At 42.9% G+C, this 17,989-nt stretch overlaps 1 protein-coding gene across 2 annotated transcripts in view; it reads right to left on the bottom strand.

Moving 5' to 3' along the window:
* p4ha3 (prolyl 4-hydroxylase, alpha polypeptide III) overlaps positions 1-17,989 on the bottom strand; it is a 66,525-nt gene that overhangs the window by 28,660 nt on the left and 19,876 nt on the right. The window lies entirely within an intron of this gene.

Below are 17,989 nucleotides of genomic sequence, written 5' to 3'. Positions count from 1 at the left end.
CAGTGTTCAGTTGCATTTGCAACCCCTCAGATAATGAAGCAGTCCGAGCCCTCATGCAGCAAGACCTGGACAACATCCAGGCTTGGGCTCATAAGTGGCATGTAACATTCGCGCCAGAAAAGTGCCAGGCAATGACCATCTCCAACAAGAGAGAGTCTAACCACCTCCCCTTGACATTCAATGGCATTACCATCGCCGAATCCCCCACCATCAACATCCTGGGGTTCACCATTGACCAGAAACTTAACTGGACCAGCCATATAAATACTATGGCTACAAGAGCAGGCCAGAGGTGGGTGACTCACCTCCTGACTCCCCAAAGCCTTTCCACCATCTACAAGGCACAAGTCAGGAGTGTGATGGAATACTCTCCACTTGCCTGGATGAGTGCAGCTCCAACAACACTCAAGAAGCTCGACACCATCCAGGACAAAGCAGCCCACTTGATTGGCACCCCATCCACCACCCTAAACATTCACTCCCTTCACCACCGGCGCACTGTGGCTGCAGTGTGTACCATCCACAGGATGCACTGCAGCAACTCACCAAGGCTTCTTCGACAGCACCTCCCAAACCCACAACCTCTACCACCTAGAAGGACAAGAGCAGCAGGTACTTGGGAACAACACCACCTGCACGTTCCTCTACAAGTCACACACCATCCCGACTTGGAAATATCGCCGTTCCTTCATCGTCGCTGGGTCAAAATCCTGGAACTCCCTTCCTAACAGCACTGTGGGAGAACCGTCACCACACGGACTGCAGCAGTTCAAGAAGGCGGCTCACCACCACCTTCCCAAGGGCAATTAGGGATGGGCAATAAATGCTGGCCTTGCAAGTGACGCCCACATCCCATGAACGAATAAAAAGAAACAAGTAGGTTTTTCACCTGGTGGAGGTGGGGGAGAGGGTGGGGATTACAGTCAAGCCCAATGCTGACCTTACCAGATGCCCACACACAAACTTTATCAGCAAGGATTACTGGATAACGAACAGGAACAGGAAACGTGGCTGACTTTTTTTTCTTCTGCACCCCAGGAGAGCTTAGTCCAATTGTAAGATCCCTATTGTTGCCCTAACTGTGATTGACTAACTCACCATCACCAAGCCCATGGGGCGTTACTGATTTATGTCACTCAATACAATTTCAGACAGTGTACGTTACCAGGGAAACCTTGTTTATTTTTACTTGTACACTGTAGTGTAAAATATATACATATTTTTTAAATACCTTCAGGTCCAAAAATGTAAATGCCACAATCTACACAAAAAAATGTTGGCTCAGGACTCAGTGCCTTTAAAAAAATAAATTTCTCATAGTACAGATTTAACTTCAAATTTAAAGTATGCAAATATGTTTGCCTTGGAAGGAGAAAATCTGAGTCATGCCAGATCAGGTCACAATATTGGAAACCAGTTAATATTATTTCGCTGAATCCTCCAATTCAACTGGTGTATCCTGCAGCCCATGGGGATGAGGGAAGCACATTCACAGTTATGAAGAATCAAAGGCACATTGGCTGCAAAACACATTCAGCTGAATCACCACTAACAGTCTGGTTTTGGTTGCAAAAAATAAGTTCACTTTTACTTATTATTAGTTTGTTATCTGTAATTCTAGTTGTTCAGTTTTAATTTTGAAATCATTTTAGTTTTAGTTCTAATTTTAATGAACAAAAATGATCATTATTATCTGCTGCAAAACAGCTCTCAAAGGTGAATTTGGTGCTTTAATTCTTGGGTATTTAACAGAGCTAATTCTCATCAACTCAAGAACAAAAAGGAAAATACTGCAGATGCTGGAAATCTGAAACAAAAATAGGAATGCTGGAAACAATCAGCAGGCCAGGCAGCGTCTGTGGAGAGAACAAACAAGTTAACGTTTAAGCTTTGAATCTTTTGTCGGGGTTCTGACGTGTTTCCAGCATTTTCTGTTTGTGTTCCCATCCTCTGTGGTTGCTTAATTGATAATTTATATTGAGGAAACAGTATGGAAAATGTTCCAATTATGTAATTATTGAGACCTCAGAGTGAAGCCTGATCCTCTTTTCACCATATTTGCAGGAGTGGGTAATTTTCAACCCAAGAATATTGAGGCTAACTGTATTGTCCTGTCTGAGATCCATGATGTGGAGATGCCGGTGATGGACTGGGGTGGACAAATGTAAGGAGTCTTACAACACCAGGTTATAGTCCAACAGCTTTATTTAAAATCACAAGCTTTCAGAGGCTTCCTCCTTCATCAGGTGACGAAGGAGGAAGCCTCCGAAAGCTTGTGATTTTAAATAAAGCTGTTGGACTATAACCTAGTGTTGTAAGACTCCTTACATCTGTCTGAGATCAGCTAACTTGGCGCACCCTGGCATCTAACCGAGGACATTCTTGGTCTTTATGCCTCAGTACCACACCTCATAATGCTGAACTATCAGGGAGTTCTGATCAGTGTATTTTCGAACAATTGTTTTTTCTGCTCTCATATTTCATTAGGTTTCTAATGATTCAAGTAATTTTGCTTATTTTGTCCCCTCCACTTGACATAATGTTACTTAGTGTTGAATCAGGACAGAAGTGGCTGTGATGCATTTACTCTGGAGCCCAGGTCCCACTGCAGCAATTTTATTGTCTTAAAGGCAGTGCTGGTATTGCTTCTACATAAATACATTAATTTTTTTTATTCATTCATGGGATGTGGCTGGCAAGGCCAATTACAAAGATTTTCTATCAATGTGCTGAATGTCCTGAAGTCCCTGCCAACTACCCGCCGAGTAAGATGTGTCACATGGTCAATGTCTCGTGACCACTGAGCATGTTGGGGAGGGGGGTGTGGTGGTGAGGTGAGAAAATGGAGCAATGGTAAGTGGAGCAGAAGCAAGGGAAATCCTCCAGGAACCCAGCCCCACTCCCTGTCACCATTTGCATGTGGTGAGGAAGAGAAGGGAAGAGCATCCAGTGGCGATCCAGGCAGGAGTAGGGAGAGGAGGAAGGAAATCGCAATCAGGGCCGTGAGGCGGTGATAAACCTCATACCTGAATTGTCTCTCATTCTGCACCGTGATCCTGCCTGATTTAGGGCAGGATCGCAGAGGGAGATCCCAGCCTGGTTCTTAAAATGAACAACTAACAGAAAATTATTTTTGCAGAAGCAAGGTTAAATGTAATTGGGACTCACACTGAAAGCTGCAAGAACAGCTACCACCATGAAATCCTGATTTTAAACTATCAGTATTTCGAAGACACAAATAATATAAAATAGTAACTTTTTTATTATTATTGTATTAATATTTGTAGGTGACTTTTTGTGTAGGATATCAGTTTTGGAGGAGGGTTGGGGGTGGTGGGATGGAACTCATGCAACTTGGGCAACCAGGCCCCAATATTTACTCGGGGCCATGAAGAGAGCGGGGGTGGGGGTGGGGGGGGGGTGAGGATTTCCAGACGGGAAACCCGGAAGTATGGGCTTCCCAGACATCCTGCAGAATTTAACTTTTACTCAAATTTTACTCAACAGGTTTCCCACGCGACAGCCAGATTGACAGGCTGGTTGCCTGTCAGGCGGGAAAACTGCCAGGGAAAGGATGCCAGGAGGGAGATCGCTACAAGGATACGCAGGAGGGCTGGAAGGTGGGTAAATGTTATAATTATATCTGTACAGTTAGGGGTTGAGGTCGCCCATCCCCAAATGTCAGCACAGGGATTGATATCTGGGGATGTCGAGCGACATCGGTGGGGGGGTGTCCTGGACATTGGAGGGTGTCCCAGTCATTGGGGGGGGGGGGGTTCTCAGACATGGGTGGGGGGGGTCGGACATTGAGTGGTGTCCCGGACAACGACGGGGATCTTGGACATCGGGAGTGGGGGGACGGGGCAGACATCGGGGGGTGTCCAGGACATTGAGGGCGGGGGTCGAACATCGGGGGTGTCCCGGACATCGGGGAGTGTCCCGGACATCAGGGGGGGTGTTGGTCATCGGGGGGGGGGGGGGGTGTCTCCGACATTGGGGGGGGGGGGCGGACAGTGGGAGTCCTCGGACATCCGGTGGGGTTGGACATTGGGGGGGGATCGGACATCAGTGGGGTGGTCTCGGACATCGGGGGGGTGTCGTGGACATCGGGGGGGTGTCAGACATCGCGAGGGGGGGGCTAATCTGTCGATCGTGGGTGTCTGATTGCAGCAGGTAAGCTTGTTAGGCCTGGAGGAAATATTCCTGTGTCTCCTGGCCCACAAGCAGTGCAATAAAGGCACTTACCTCATGGATCCAGCCCTTCTTGCCTCCGTTTCACTGGCTAGATTCACGAGCCCTGGGAAACCCGTGCTCGAGGTGTTAAATTTGACGGTCTGTTAAAATCAATTTAATCCAAACGCGCCTCCATTAAAGTGGGCAGGTTGGAGCCAGGTTGTGGTCGCGCTGGAATATTCATTTATTTTAACTTCCCACCCACCACACCCGCTCGTTCTTAGGGGTTAAAATTCCCCCCTACCCCTCAGTGCCAGCATCAAATCCTCCCAGATCAGACAATGGTACAATAAACCTCCCTCTACTTTATCCCCAATAACCAGCTTTCATGACACATCCCTACTGCATCCGTATGAACTTTTCCATTTTACAACCCAGCCATCCTTATAGCATGTGAGTGAGTTTGCTGGTTTAATGCTGTCGTGTGTTAAATTCCTCCTGCTGTAGACATGCAATCACTAGGAACTGGGTTGAGACTGTCAGGACACGTAGCACCAATACAGCCAGCAGAGCAAGGAAACTTTTAGCTCATCAGTTCCAGAGGTAAAAGAATTGTGTGCTAACCCTACTGCACCACCCAGTCCCTTCTGAGGGGGTTCTTGAAATGAGAAAAGATATTTCACAGTTTGCTTAATAGGTTCCAAATGTACAACATGTAAGCCAAAACAGAACCAAAAAATGAGTCTGGAAGTAATACTGAATAGACATGATTTACAAAATGTAATTCATTCCAATCAAGCTTTTTCTTTCCGTTACTGTAAGAAATTACACATTTGTAATGATGAGTAATTTTGATGTTGTTCTAAATCATAGTATCATAATAGGTACAGCACAGGAGAAGGCCATTAGGCCCATTGTGTATGTGCTGGCTCTTTGAAAGAGCTATCCAATTAGTCCCATTCCCCTGCCCTTTCCCCATAGCCCTATAATTTTTTTTCCTTTAATAAACAAAGCTACTTATTTGTGATGCATGGACATAATTCTTTCAAATAAAGTTTTTACATTTTATATATTATACATATACATAGAAGTTACAATACAGAAACAGGCCATTCGGCCCAACTAGTACATGTTGATGTTTACCCTTCACATAAGCAAGTGGATCTCATTACATTCGTTCATCCCATTTCCATATCCCTTCATCCCCTTTTCCTTCATCCGCATATCCAATCTAATCTTGAATGTTGGCATAGTTTCTGCCTCAACCACTAACACTGGAAGTGCAATTCCACATCCTCACAACTCTCCGTGTAAACAGGTATATACAGCAAGAGTTGGTTTCAAATCCAATGCAAATATGTGATTTGAAATGGAATCATGAAATCAGACTGCTGATTAAATGTAAATTATTGGGCCCTCCACTAAAAACAATTTGTAAAATATTACTTATTGCTACACTGCCAAACTTCCAGCATTTCAAGTTTTTTTCTAACTTGACTTAAAACTTTCAATAGTTTTTTTTTAAAGTTCCTGTCCCCCCCAAAAAAATTTGTAATCATTCCTAACTCACCTTATTCACAACATAATGTTATCATTATCCAGAAGAGATTATCCTGATCTCAATCACTAGGTTATTAATATTCCATTTGTTATTATTCAGTACTGACCAGCATCGGTGACCAATATTGCAGTTTGTTTATCACTTCTGACAAATTTTCATTTACGTTTTTTAACTGAAATCTTGTCACCTGAAGGAAGGATCTTACAAGCACTTAGAAAGGAGGGACCCAGGCAGGCACATGGCCACAATCCTTAAAGGGCCATTGCTGCCTCCTGGTGAAACAACTTGCACATTGTTTTACCAGGTTTGTAATTGGAAGTCATTATTGGTTGTGTCTGCCATTAAAATGTTTATGTGTTAGCAACAGTTTACCTTGCAGCAGGTAAAGCATTTCCCAAAGCCCAAACTTACCTCACAGCTAAACTGGGATCTCTGAAGCGGAGTTTTCCAAGCGAGCTTATCCATAACAGTATCCATTTAGAACAGTGATGCCATGACGATACTACTTTAAAACAGTGAAGACAGAAACTACAGTGAAACCAGCCTTAGAAATTACTTGTACATAAAGGCCCAGTCCCTTGTCTGTAGTGATCTCCAAACATAAAACGATTAACCAGGCTTCTGTTTTAGGAGATTACTGGTCTTTAGCAACCATCTGAATCAAGTCAGTCCAAAGTGGTCAGATTTACAGACGGGATTCACTACGCCCTCTCAATTGTGTAGCTAAAAACCGAGGGATTGGAATAAATCCTCCGAATGAGACAGGCCTGCAGGTGTCAGTTGCATCAGTGCATTAATGTATTTTTAGTCTCTGGCCAGACGATTTCCTGCATTATCTAGTGAGAAAATGATGATCATGGGCATTGTGCACTTTGAAACAGATGCACTGCAATTTTTGCGGAGGCGCTGAGTCAATGATCAGGCCACACCCCCCTCGCGTTCCAACCTCGCCACACCACCCTTCCTCTCCCCCCAGCAGCCAAGAGGAATAAGCAACTCTTGGATGGATTCAGTCACAATGCAACATTGCAATAAACCAGGTATTCACCACGTTGGCAAATATTTTTCAATATTCACCAAAACATCATCTCTAGGGTAGGGGAAAAAGATGTGAAAGACAAAATTTGTTCCCAGCTGCATTATATGATGATGTGGAGATGCCGGTGATGGACTGGGGTTGACAATTGTAAACAATTTTACAACACCAAGTTATAGTCCAGCAATTTTATTTTAAAATAAAATTGCTGCATTATATGATGACAAACACTGAGAGTGTTGAAAGCTGAATGTCAGCTGAATGTTTACATTGCACACAGTTCTGTGTCTAAGCAAGATGAATGAGGTTGAGAAAAGTATGTAGGCATACAGAGTTAACTGGCAGACAATAATTCATTCCTTCTTCTCTCTTTTCCGCCCAAGTACGAAAACAAGAGCTTTTCATAAAGGGATTTCTTAAGGGAAGAAAATGAACTGAGGAGCAAAAAAGGTTACATATGTAGCACCCCTTCTCCTAAATCCCAGGCAGGAATTTCAGTCTCCTTGCTTGAAGCTGTACAATTCTTTATCTTGGTAATCAAAAACAAAATACTGCAGATGCTCGAAATCTGAAATAAAAACAGAAAATGCTGGAAAAGCTCAGCAAGCCAGGCAGCATCTGTGGAGAAAGAAACAGAGTTAACTTTCCAGGACGAAGACCTTTTGTCAGAACTGGAAAAATTTGTCTTCCAGTTCTGACGAAAGGTCATCGACCTGAAATGTCAACTCTGTTTCTTTCTCCACGGATGCTGCCTGACTCGCTGAGAATTTCAAGCATTTTCTGTTTTTATTTCTTTATCTTGGTAATTTTACATTTCTTTAAAATTAATGACTCGAGTGGGAAATGGAAATTGTCATACTCGTGCAATAAAGAGCGGTCCTCTGAGTTCAGGATTAAAACATATTGTTGGAGCAGAGAACAGAAAGAGCTTTATTCTACATCTAACCCATACTGTACTTGACCTTATAAAAAGAAAAAAAAAATCCAAATGCTGGAAATCTGACATGAAAAACTAAGAATGCTAGAAATACACAGCATCTGTAAGGAGAAAAGATAGATTAATATTTCAGGCATAAGACCCTTCCTCAGAACACGAGATGTTTTCCCCTTCAGTTATACCGGTAATAACCTGGGTGGGCACCTGAGGAAAATCAAACAGAGAGCCGTTCAGCTGGCTCGCCCACCACCTGGTGCGGCTTCCGCGATTTCCCGCCTTGAATGGGATCAGGCTTACAATTTGCTGCAGCCCTTTTCCTTTTCCCCCCACTTGAGTTGGGCATTCCGGCCATGCCAGAAACAGCACCAGGAAGCTTCCAATTTATTTAAGTGATCCTAACCCTGGGAAACCGGCCAGGGTCCAGGGTGGAGGCATGGGCTAGGCCAAAGTCCTGCACTAACAATGTTACGCCACTAATGCAGCCAAGAGGAAATTTCACCTCAATGAGATTTTCTTTAAAATTATGCATCTATAATCTGAAAATCCTTAAAACTTTGATTCTTGAAGAACCTTACTAAAGATTATTCAGCAAAGACTGCCTCCCATGCTTTTCTTTCCTAAAAGGTCGTGGGGCTTGCCAGCAATCTGCATTTGGGATCTACTGTCATAAAGTCACATACAGGCACAATAATTCTTCAAATATACAACGTATTCAAAAATAAATCCAAACATTAACTGAAGAGCTAACGGGGCAATTTCAAAAAGCACGGCGATATCACTGAGCTATTTGGCCTTGTTAGAAGAGTGTGAGTGCACCTTATTTTCAGTCCAAGATTTATTGAGTTGGGACTTGCAACATTTTCTATGTAGAGAGAGAGATGCACTTAACCTTCCTACTTATCGCCCCTCAGAAGCTTTGGAAAAGATTGCAGTGTAAGAAATCCATTTGAACATATGGAAGTCACTTCACAAGGGAATCAATCTATCCATAATACTATAGAACTATACACCTCGTGAGCTTTTCAAGTTTGACAGACTTCTCCTTTCCTGTCCTGTGAAGTGGAGCTTGACAGAAAAGCATTCACAGGAACCAGACTGTCTGTATCATTCGACTTACTGTTAGCAAAGCCATGGGAGATCTACTCGTATTACGTAAAGAGGGGCCATAAGGACTATGTTTAAAGATCAACCTGTTTGAGTTACTGCTAACCTAAACATCATTTCATTTATCTATGTTGAATTTTTTTAAAATATTTTTGTTTAAAACTTAGCTGCGGTTGATACAGTCAGGGTTGAAATTAGAAGCTCACCTGGTTAAGGTACTGTTGTTAATTCAGTTCGCTCACAGTCAGGCTCAATAGCTGTTGCTGGCTAATATCTTCAACTCGGCCTTTTTCACTCCGTATTTAAACAAAAATATTCAAAAGATTCAACAGAAGTACTGTACACAGAAAAAAATAAATGGATGTTGAAAATAATTAGAAGCACCTAGAGCTGTCTAATTTTTTAAAAACCTCCACTTTAAATGTTCAGAATTTACATTTCTCAGGGAGAAATCCTGCTCTTGTGTCTAAGGTAGTGAGTTTTTTTCGGAGGGGGAGGTCGGTGAGTGTTAGCAAGACTTTGGGACTGTGCTGAATTTTAACAACACCTCACCTCTACTTGTAGTGGACAATGTCAGCTTTCTGTGGCGTCCTCAACACTGCCAGTCAGTTTGCATGGAAATTAACACTCAATATGTATATTTCACAACCTAGCTTCAAGGATGCACAAAATACCACACAGCAAGTTGTGGAACTTTAGAAATATCAGACCCTGTGTTTCCATAGATGGTACAGTGGGACTATTTGGATAGCTGTTTCAAAGAGCTGGCACAGGCACGATGGGCTGAATGACCTCCTTCTGTGCTGTATGGTTCTATATTACTGAACAGGTTTAAACAAGCAGGAAAACATAGACTACAACCATTCGGCATCACAGTGATGATAATGGAGTAAGATAAGAAGTAAAAACTGCAAATGCTGGAAATACACAGTTGTTCAATCAGCATCAGATCTGACCTTTCAGGTATATAGCCCTTTATCTGGTAAAATGTTACATGCTTGGAACATCAACCTGTCTTTTCTCTTTACAGATGCTGACTGAGTTGCTGTGTCTTTACAGTGTTTTCTGTTTTTGCATGTGGAGCGTGCTGCACCATGATCTTCCCCACGGCGAGTTAATGATTTTAGCCGCACTGGAGTAGGGTAGCACTAAGTAGATGCTTCCCGCGGGGAATTACAGAAAGCCAGCAGGTAGGTCACCTGGGCCACTGTCCAAGAAGCTTTGGCAGATTGCAGGAGGCAAGTAAACCCTTGCCCTTCCCATCTGAGATCCAAAAAAGGGAAAGTGAAGAAAATAGTTTAAACCAAGAGTCTCATCCTAACAAAATAATATAGCTAGTCAAGTACTTTTAATAAAATATGACAAACTAAAGCTCCCATGCCATTGATCTGCCGTCGAAGGTACGAGGGGGTAGAATCTCTGCCCTCCACTTTCACCCGATGGTGACCCCGTCCCAAATCGCAGGGATCATTTAATTAACGGGGATGGGCGCACAGGCCTGTTACATGCAACGGAGGTGCCCGCCATGTGTTGCCACTGGGCTCTTAGAGAGGCACCCTGCTACTCCTAGAAGGCGCTTCCAGATACACTCGGGCCAACGAGAAAAGGTCAGAAGAATTTCTTCCGATTTCTCACCGCAGCAGCAAGGTCAGCCCTCTGGGATTGATTACCGTTAGCCTGCTCTCTGTGGCCGCCTTCAATAGGCCCAGAATGGGATCCATGCCTGCTCTCAGCAGGCGCAGATTCCGCTGGGTGTATCAGGTGGGTTTCTCAGGGTAGCCCAGGAACACCCCTGAAATGTCCCTCGACTGCAGTTAGGATATTAAGGGGGCGGGGGGAAAGTAAACGGAGTACCAATCTCCCCAATCAGAATTTAAAGTTGAACTTAAATTAAATGGAATACTGGTGGTTCCAGGTAATGCCCCAAATTCTGATGTTCCCGCCACAACTCCCCCAGGGCTGAGAATCAATAGGCCTTTGATAAATGCCAAAAGCTTCCTGTCAATGACCGCTGGTACTGACCCCACCTAGGTTGGCAGGGCCAGGACCGGAGGTCATCATAACCTGGTTGATTGACATCACTTTGGGCCATGGTGGAGAGGCCAGGAATCCTCAGCAGAGGGTGCTGAGTACGGCGGAGGTGGGGGGGGGGGGGGGGGGAGGGGGGGAAAGGGTTTGGTGAGCTCCCCCAGGAAAGAAGATGCTCAGTGTAGGGTTGGGGAGCTGAGGGGTGGGTTAAGGGATTTGCCGAGTGGGAGGCAGTTGAGGACTGGAATAATATTCTGTGTTTGAGAGGAATGAGGGTCAATATCTTCCTTGGTGGCAGTGGAGGAGGGGGGTCTGAGGGTGGGAATCCTGCTTAGTGGGGGAAGGATTTGAGGGAAATTCTGCTCTGTGCGGTGGTCACTGGGGAGGGCATTGATGGTCGTAACGTTGTTCAGTGTGGGGGGAGGGGAGTTGTTCAGGTGGAAATGTTGCTAAGTGTGTTGTTGGGGGGGGGGTGGGGGGAGAAATGTACAAATTCTTGCCTAGTAGTGGGGGGATGATGGGTGAATGAGGCTCGATAATTGCTTTATAGTTTTAATAGAGGATTTTCGCTGTTACTAATGGAAGCTGGGAAAACTGCGCCCGACTAGTGCTCTCTAGTTGTCCTGCTAGAGAACAACAGATATTTGCAAGGTGGCACTCAAGGGCGGACACATTGGAGATCACGAATTTTCTCATCAAGTGCAGGCAGGCCTGCTTTTTATTGATTTACCTTTGGTTGTTATAATCGGATAGCCATGTAGTGAAGGATAGAATATCAGAGCCTGGCCTTTAGTTGTTTCCAAGTCTTTATTCACTGAGATTCCCCTTACACACACACCACATCCTCGATAAGGTCTCCTATAAAAAGGATACAAGAGAGTCCCCAATTGATACCCACCAACTGAATACAATTAACACTCATTGATTTAAATCATGCAATGAACATTGGTAGTAGGCAGACAGCTTAGGGAGCCTTTCAGGAGATTAGATGGTTGACTAGACTGGACTGTACCAGGTCCGTGGGAGGAAATGGTTTGATATGCTGATTGCTTTTTTCTCTTTCCGTGCCTTTTAATGATCTTACAACATTTGTGCCATTAAATATAACCAGCAAATAGCTTCAAGTGAAGCAGCTCAGATTACATGACATCAGTCTTTCAGCCAGTCACAGTATGTTTACTGACCGATCAGACTTGTCTGCCAATTTCAAGAACTGCTGCAATTTGCCTGCTGAGGTGATGTAGAGGTTAAATAAATTACAAATTCAATTTGCCATAAAATCTGGGAAATAGTCCATCACTTCAGGGTGAAGGCAAGTGCCACATTCTTTTAATATAAAACTCTTCTGGCAATAAGAAGTAATTATTAAGCCAATTTCTGATAACGTCATTAATAAAAAAGGATTTGCTGAAACAGAATTAGAAAAATGTCTCCATATATGGTTCACAGTTCACAGTTGTTTCAATGTATTCAGATAAATATAGATAACACTGCCTTATTCTACATTAAGTGCATGCCCACCCGCTCATGAAACCTTCTAATGCGCAGTATTACACAAGTCTATCACATCTAAATAGCAAATCACATCTCTAAGAAACACCTCAAAGTGTGTCAAATACAACAAGCTGTTTTGAAGTGCAGAGACTATTGTTATGTAGGCACCCATTCTCTACACAGCAAGATCCCACAAACAGCATTGAGATGAACGATCAGTTAATCAATTTTTGGTGGCATTGGCTGAGGGAGGAATGTGTCTAGGACACTGGTACAACTCCTTGTTTTATTTCAAACAGTGTCAAGGGATGATTTACACCAATCTTATCCAAAAGTCCGCTTCTCCATCAATGTAGCATCCTCTCAGTACTGCAGTGGAGTGTCTGCCTAGGTTATGTGCTCAAGTCCTAGTTGTGGAACTTGAACCTATAACCTTCGAACTTTCAGGCAAGGGTGTTACCAACCTAGCCCAAACATCTAGGGATCTGACTTGAATGCAGAGAGAGCAATGGGTTAACAGACCTGTTATGAGTGGCCTCATTTTATTCTGCAAATTAGGTCTTGATAATAAAGTGCAAAGTACACTAATGTGTTGAATTTCTTCTTAGTAATAATGCACACTATCATTAGTCTACATGAATCCCATTCATCATTGCAATCTTTGTTGACAGGGCAATGACAGTTAAAGGTTTTGATACTTGAGACAGAAAATTGGCAAACCAGCTAGCCCAATACAGCATGGCAAACTGGCAGATGTTAGACAAAATGGAATGACCTCCTACATAATTTTGGTTGTATAGCTGTTCTATTGTCAATGCAGGGTTATGGTGGAGCAGCTGTGAAAATAATGATTTGTTTACTCTGTGGTTACTAGCAATAGAATTTGCTATTGGCTGCGAAGTGACTGGTTTTGCCAAAAGGGTCCAATCTGCAAATCTTCTTTGTTGGTAATGGTGTCCATACTGCAGATTTAATCCTGCTTCCCTCCTCCTTTGCCCAATTCCTGTTGCTCTTCTGCCCGTGTTATACTATGGTTTTCATGCTGAATTTACCCCTCACAATAGCATAAATTCAGCACAAAACCTGCTTTATACCTATGTTGAATTCATTCTGCTTCATGATTACTGCATTACCTTCACGGAGACTGGAATGAAGATCCAAAAATGAAGTAATACTATGTGGACTTCAGAGCTGAAATAACCTCCCAGAATTCAATACTCATCATGGTGTGACTATGTCATGTGGGTCATAGAAACTGCTCTGTACCCACCTATTGGCACGAGTCTGACCCTTCAGGGCAGTAGACAGGTACATCAAACACGTTTGCGGCTATATTATACTTTCCATGTATAATGGATTCTCCAGATGCCTGTGAAACACACAGAGCCATAATCATGCCTACAGGCACATATGTTCATGCATGTACAATGGTACTGTAAGCTCTGGAGGAAGCCCAGACCATGCAGTGCCAGCGAGTGTAACCTGAAGGATGTGAAGCTTCATGTTAACATTCAACGAGGAGAGTGGGCAAGTTGAAGTGACAGTTCCTCCATAGCTCTGACACCAATAATGCGGTGAGTAATAAGAATGGTCCACTCACCCAGAGTTAGATGCAGTCATGGTTCAGTGGTAGCACTCTCACCTCAGAGTCAGAAGACCTTAGGTGCAAGTCCCACTCCAAAGACTTGAGCACATAATCCAGGCTGACACTTAGGTGCAGTACTGAGTGAGTGCTGCACTGTCAGAGGTGCCGTCTTTCGGATGAGACGTTGAACTGAGGCCTCGTCTACCCTCTCAAAAGGATGTAAAATATCCCATGGCATTCTTTCGAAGAAGAGCAGGGGAGTTCTCCCCGGTGTCCTGGCCAATATTTATCCCTCAGCTAACAGCACTAAAATACAGATTATCTGGTCATTATCTCTTTGCTGTTTGTGGGGCCTTTCTGCGTGCAAATTGGCTGCTGCATTTCCTACATTACAGCAGTGACTATTCGTCAAAAGTACCTCATTGGCTGTAAAGCACTTTGGAACCTTCTGAGGTTGTGAAAGATGCTATTTTAATGCAAGTTCTTTCTTCTTTATTTGAGTTGATTTCCCATCATGTTTTTACGAAGGCACCAACAAAATGATTTAAAAAGATTTTATATTCTAAATTTTAATATGGTTTACTTCAAACTTGGTTTCTTAGAAAAGGGAACTATTGGTTTTAATAGATCTAACAGATGAGGAACAATGAACAGCAATTAATGAAGCAGATAGAAAGCTGAATTATATAGCCATAACAGTACAGCATATGTTGAAACCATATAATGCTCTGATCAGACTGCACATTGACAATTTTGATCAATGAGACACAAGGGAAAAGTTCAAGCCCTGGAGACAGTGCAGAGAAGAGACACGAGGCTAAACTCAGCATCAGAAGACTCAGCTATGAGGAGAGACTGGAGAAACTTTGGCTCCTCAGTCTGGTGCAGACGCGTATGCACACGCACACGTGTACACATGGTATTCAGAGTACTGTTAACAACTTCAATCTTGTTCAGTTCTGTAACAAATAAAATATAGTTACAATTTTACTGTGCTTGAAACAGGAGTATTTATTTGATTCAGCTTAATGCGGAATAGAGACTGCTCAACCAAGTCAAACAAAGTGTATTGTTGAATTTGATTCCAGCATGGCATGTGGTTAGATCTGTTGATTGATAACCTGCTTCCTGTGTCTCAATAAAGTGTTATTTGCCTTTTCCAACTGAGTCTAGGATTTCGTCCAACTTGGTAACTAATGAGGATTGCCGTCTGTTCCAAAAATTGGGCTGTGAGGCCCTAATGAATCCTGTTACACATGAGATCATGACAGGAAGTTATAATAGGGTCTAGAGGTCAAAGGTAGACAAATGTTAAGGGAAGAGGTCATGAATGAAGTGAAAATATTAACTTTACTCTTGACACACTCAGCATTCCCACCGTTGACCCTTAGAGGCAATTCTCACACTTTAAAAATGTAACCTGGAATGTTAGCTTATGTGTTTAGACTGGAAAAGCTGACTGTAAGTGTGAGACAAACAAGACGCAGACACTTTATACTTCAGAAATAAGAAACCTAATCCAAATGATCCCAGATACTATGCCAATGAACAGGATTTCATAGTCTTAGCAAAGGAGTGATCAAAAATGCATTTGTATCAAAAACTTAGAATACCTGAACTATGTGCTTCAATTATTATTTAAAGATAAATACTGCAAGATAGAAGGGCTGATTTTAACTCCTCGCGCCCGGCGAGAAGGGGCCGTGCAGGGGATTACAACAGAGTCAGAGTTATCCCCTCCGGGTTGGCACTGCACTTAGGCTCACTGCCAGTCAAACTGGCATGTTACAGGCAGCCTGTCAGGGCTCGGTGCAGGCAGGCGAGGGCCTCATAAATATGGATCCTATGACGTAAATTGGACCCCGACTCAAAGATGTTGTACAAAATTTAGGCAAATTAAGGCACCAGACCAGCCTTGATTTTTGTTGCCCTTGAGACACCTGCAGTGTTCAAAATAATGGCAGAAATTCCTGCTTTGCACAAATAGCAAGTAGCAAATAGCAAGAGTATCAAAGATGGTGATGGATGTATGAATACGTCAGAGTTTGGCTGAAGTGGAAACAATATACAATCCTTTTTTAACAATATAAAATGTTTTACCTTCACCTAACAACTTTTCTACAAAGACTGCACCCGTAAAACTATCAGAAACATAATTATGGCAAACACTGCAACAAGTACTCAAAATGCCTGCTGCATTACTTCCCCTCTCCTCTCTTTACCCTGAAGCTGCCTGAATCAGAGTCAGGTAAAACTCATTCCAGATAACGGTATTAATAAACTAAGATTACCAGGAAGCACTATAGTGTACAGGCTGATTGTGATTAGATGTTTCAAAGCTATGTGTACCTAATTCCCTGGGGACTTTTTGCTGCTTTTGTTCCTGCTATTTTATGGATGCTAGAAATATTTGAGAATAAGGAGGCACTCAGGCTGGTAATGACCCTGGTCAAAATGTTACCACAAACCTACTATTATCCATCAGAGCAATATAATGATCAGCTTCTGTGCTCATCTTCTACTTATTTATGTTAGGTAAAGATTTCTTTGACACTAGAGGCAGGATTTTATCGAGGGGGTGGGGGGGGGGGGGGGGGGAGGGAGGTGGAATTCCTTACGGGAAACCGGAAGTGTCTAAACCTCTCAGCTGACATGTTCATGCTAATAGTAACAGTGATAGCAGGAGATTGAGTGATTCAGTGGGTTAGATACAGGCCTTTCATCGCTGGCATTTCAGTTAGAATCCAGCCAGGATTGAGAGGATAAAAGCCTCCTCTGTTTGATGGCTATAAAGGTTCTATGTGAAATAAGTTTGTGTAATCTTAACCTAATTCCTAATAGATAAGGGCCCAAAGCACAAAACCGCCAATGTTTATTTGGTAGTAAACTAGCGGTGTTACTCAGAGAAGCGCTGGTATCAGGATTAACTGGTGCATTAGAGGGTACTCCTCTGAGACTGAGCTGGGGAACATTCCTGGGCAAAATAGAGGGAAGTTTCGTTTCCCATTAACTTATGTTATACCTGACCTGGGGGTGTTCCATTTTCCAGCCCTAACAGCCCTCATCTTGATAAGCACAAAAGTTAATAAGAAAACAAAGCTTAGTGGAGGCAATAAAGGCAATATGCTGATCCCTGGATAAGTTAACGTAGCTAGTTATAACGTCTATATTAGTTGCTGTCCCTTGCTGTTAAAGTCTTTCCACCCACATTGTTAAACAAGGCACTCTAAAAAGAAATTCAGATGGAGCATATCACTACAAGATACAAGAATGTTTATTTTTCATCAACATTGCTATTTTGGCTTTTAGTTCTACTACTCCACCCGCAACTTAGCACTGCTGTCTCTTGTCATGGATCCTCCTCCACCTTGGTAGAGGGGGGGAGGGAAGAGTGTCTAAACTATTATACGTGATGATCTATCATCAGCTGATAGGAAGTATTGATTGGAAGTATGTTTGCTTCCATGAAGCGCTCAAGTGAGATGCCCAGATGGAATAACTTCTCATTGACACTATTTACATGAAGTTGTTCTATGCTGTTAAATTTATGCTGCTGACCAGTTTGGCATTTGTAAGAAGCGTTGAATGAACAAAACTGTTTTTTCCTATCAAATCCATTCCTACCACAGACCATGTGCAGTTTATTGACTCTCATTACTCTAATTTCACACAGTAGATTTAAACCTATTCTGCCTACACACCCAGATAAAATTTACAGACCATGGACAGGTACTCAGGCTGGTAATGACTCTGGCCAAATCTAAGGCTTTCTTTCAAATGGGGGTCATTTTAACTTTTGCTGATGGTGTAGAACAGATGATATTGGATCGGCTGCCTGTTATACACTTCTCCTGATTTTCTTTTCCATTGAAAAGTGTGTGTGTGTGGACTTTGGGTGATGACAGGATTGCAGTTGAGTTAATACCATTCCCCATGATTGAATAGGCTGCTGACACTCATTGCATAGGCCAACACCATCAGCCCTAGAAATAAACCTCAAACACCTATGGATGCAAAAGTTGTAAAAATGGAATTCCAGGATATTGACCCAGCAATGATAAAAAAGGCAAT

Source organism: Heptranchias perlo, chromosome 6, assembly GCF_035084215.1.
Source record: "Heptranchias perlo isolate sHepPer1 chromosome 6, sHepPer1.hap1, whole genome shotgun sequence".
NCBI lineage: Eukaryota > Metazoa > Chordata > Chondrichthyes > Hexanchiformes > Hexanchidae > Heptranchias > Heptranchias perlo.
The sequence above is the reverse complement of the archived record's forward strand: the minus strand, read 5'-3'. Positions and strand labels throughout refer to the sequence as shown.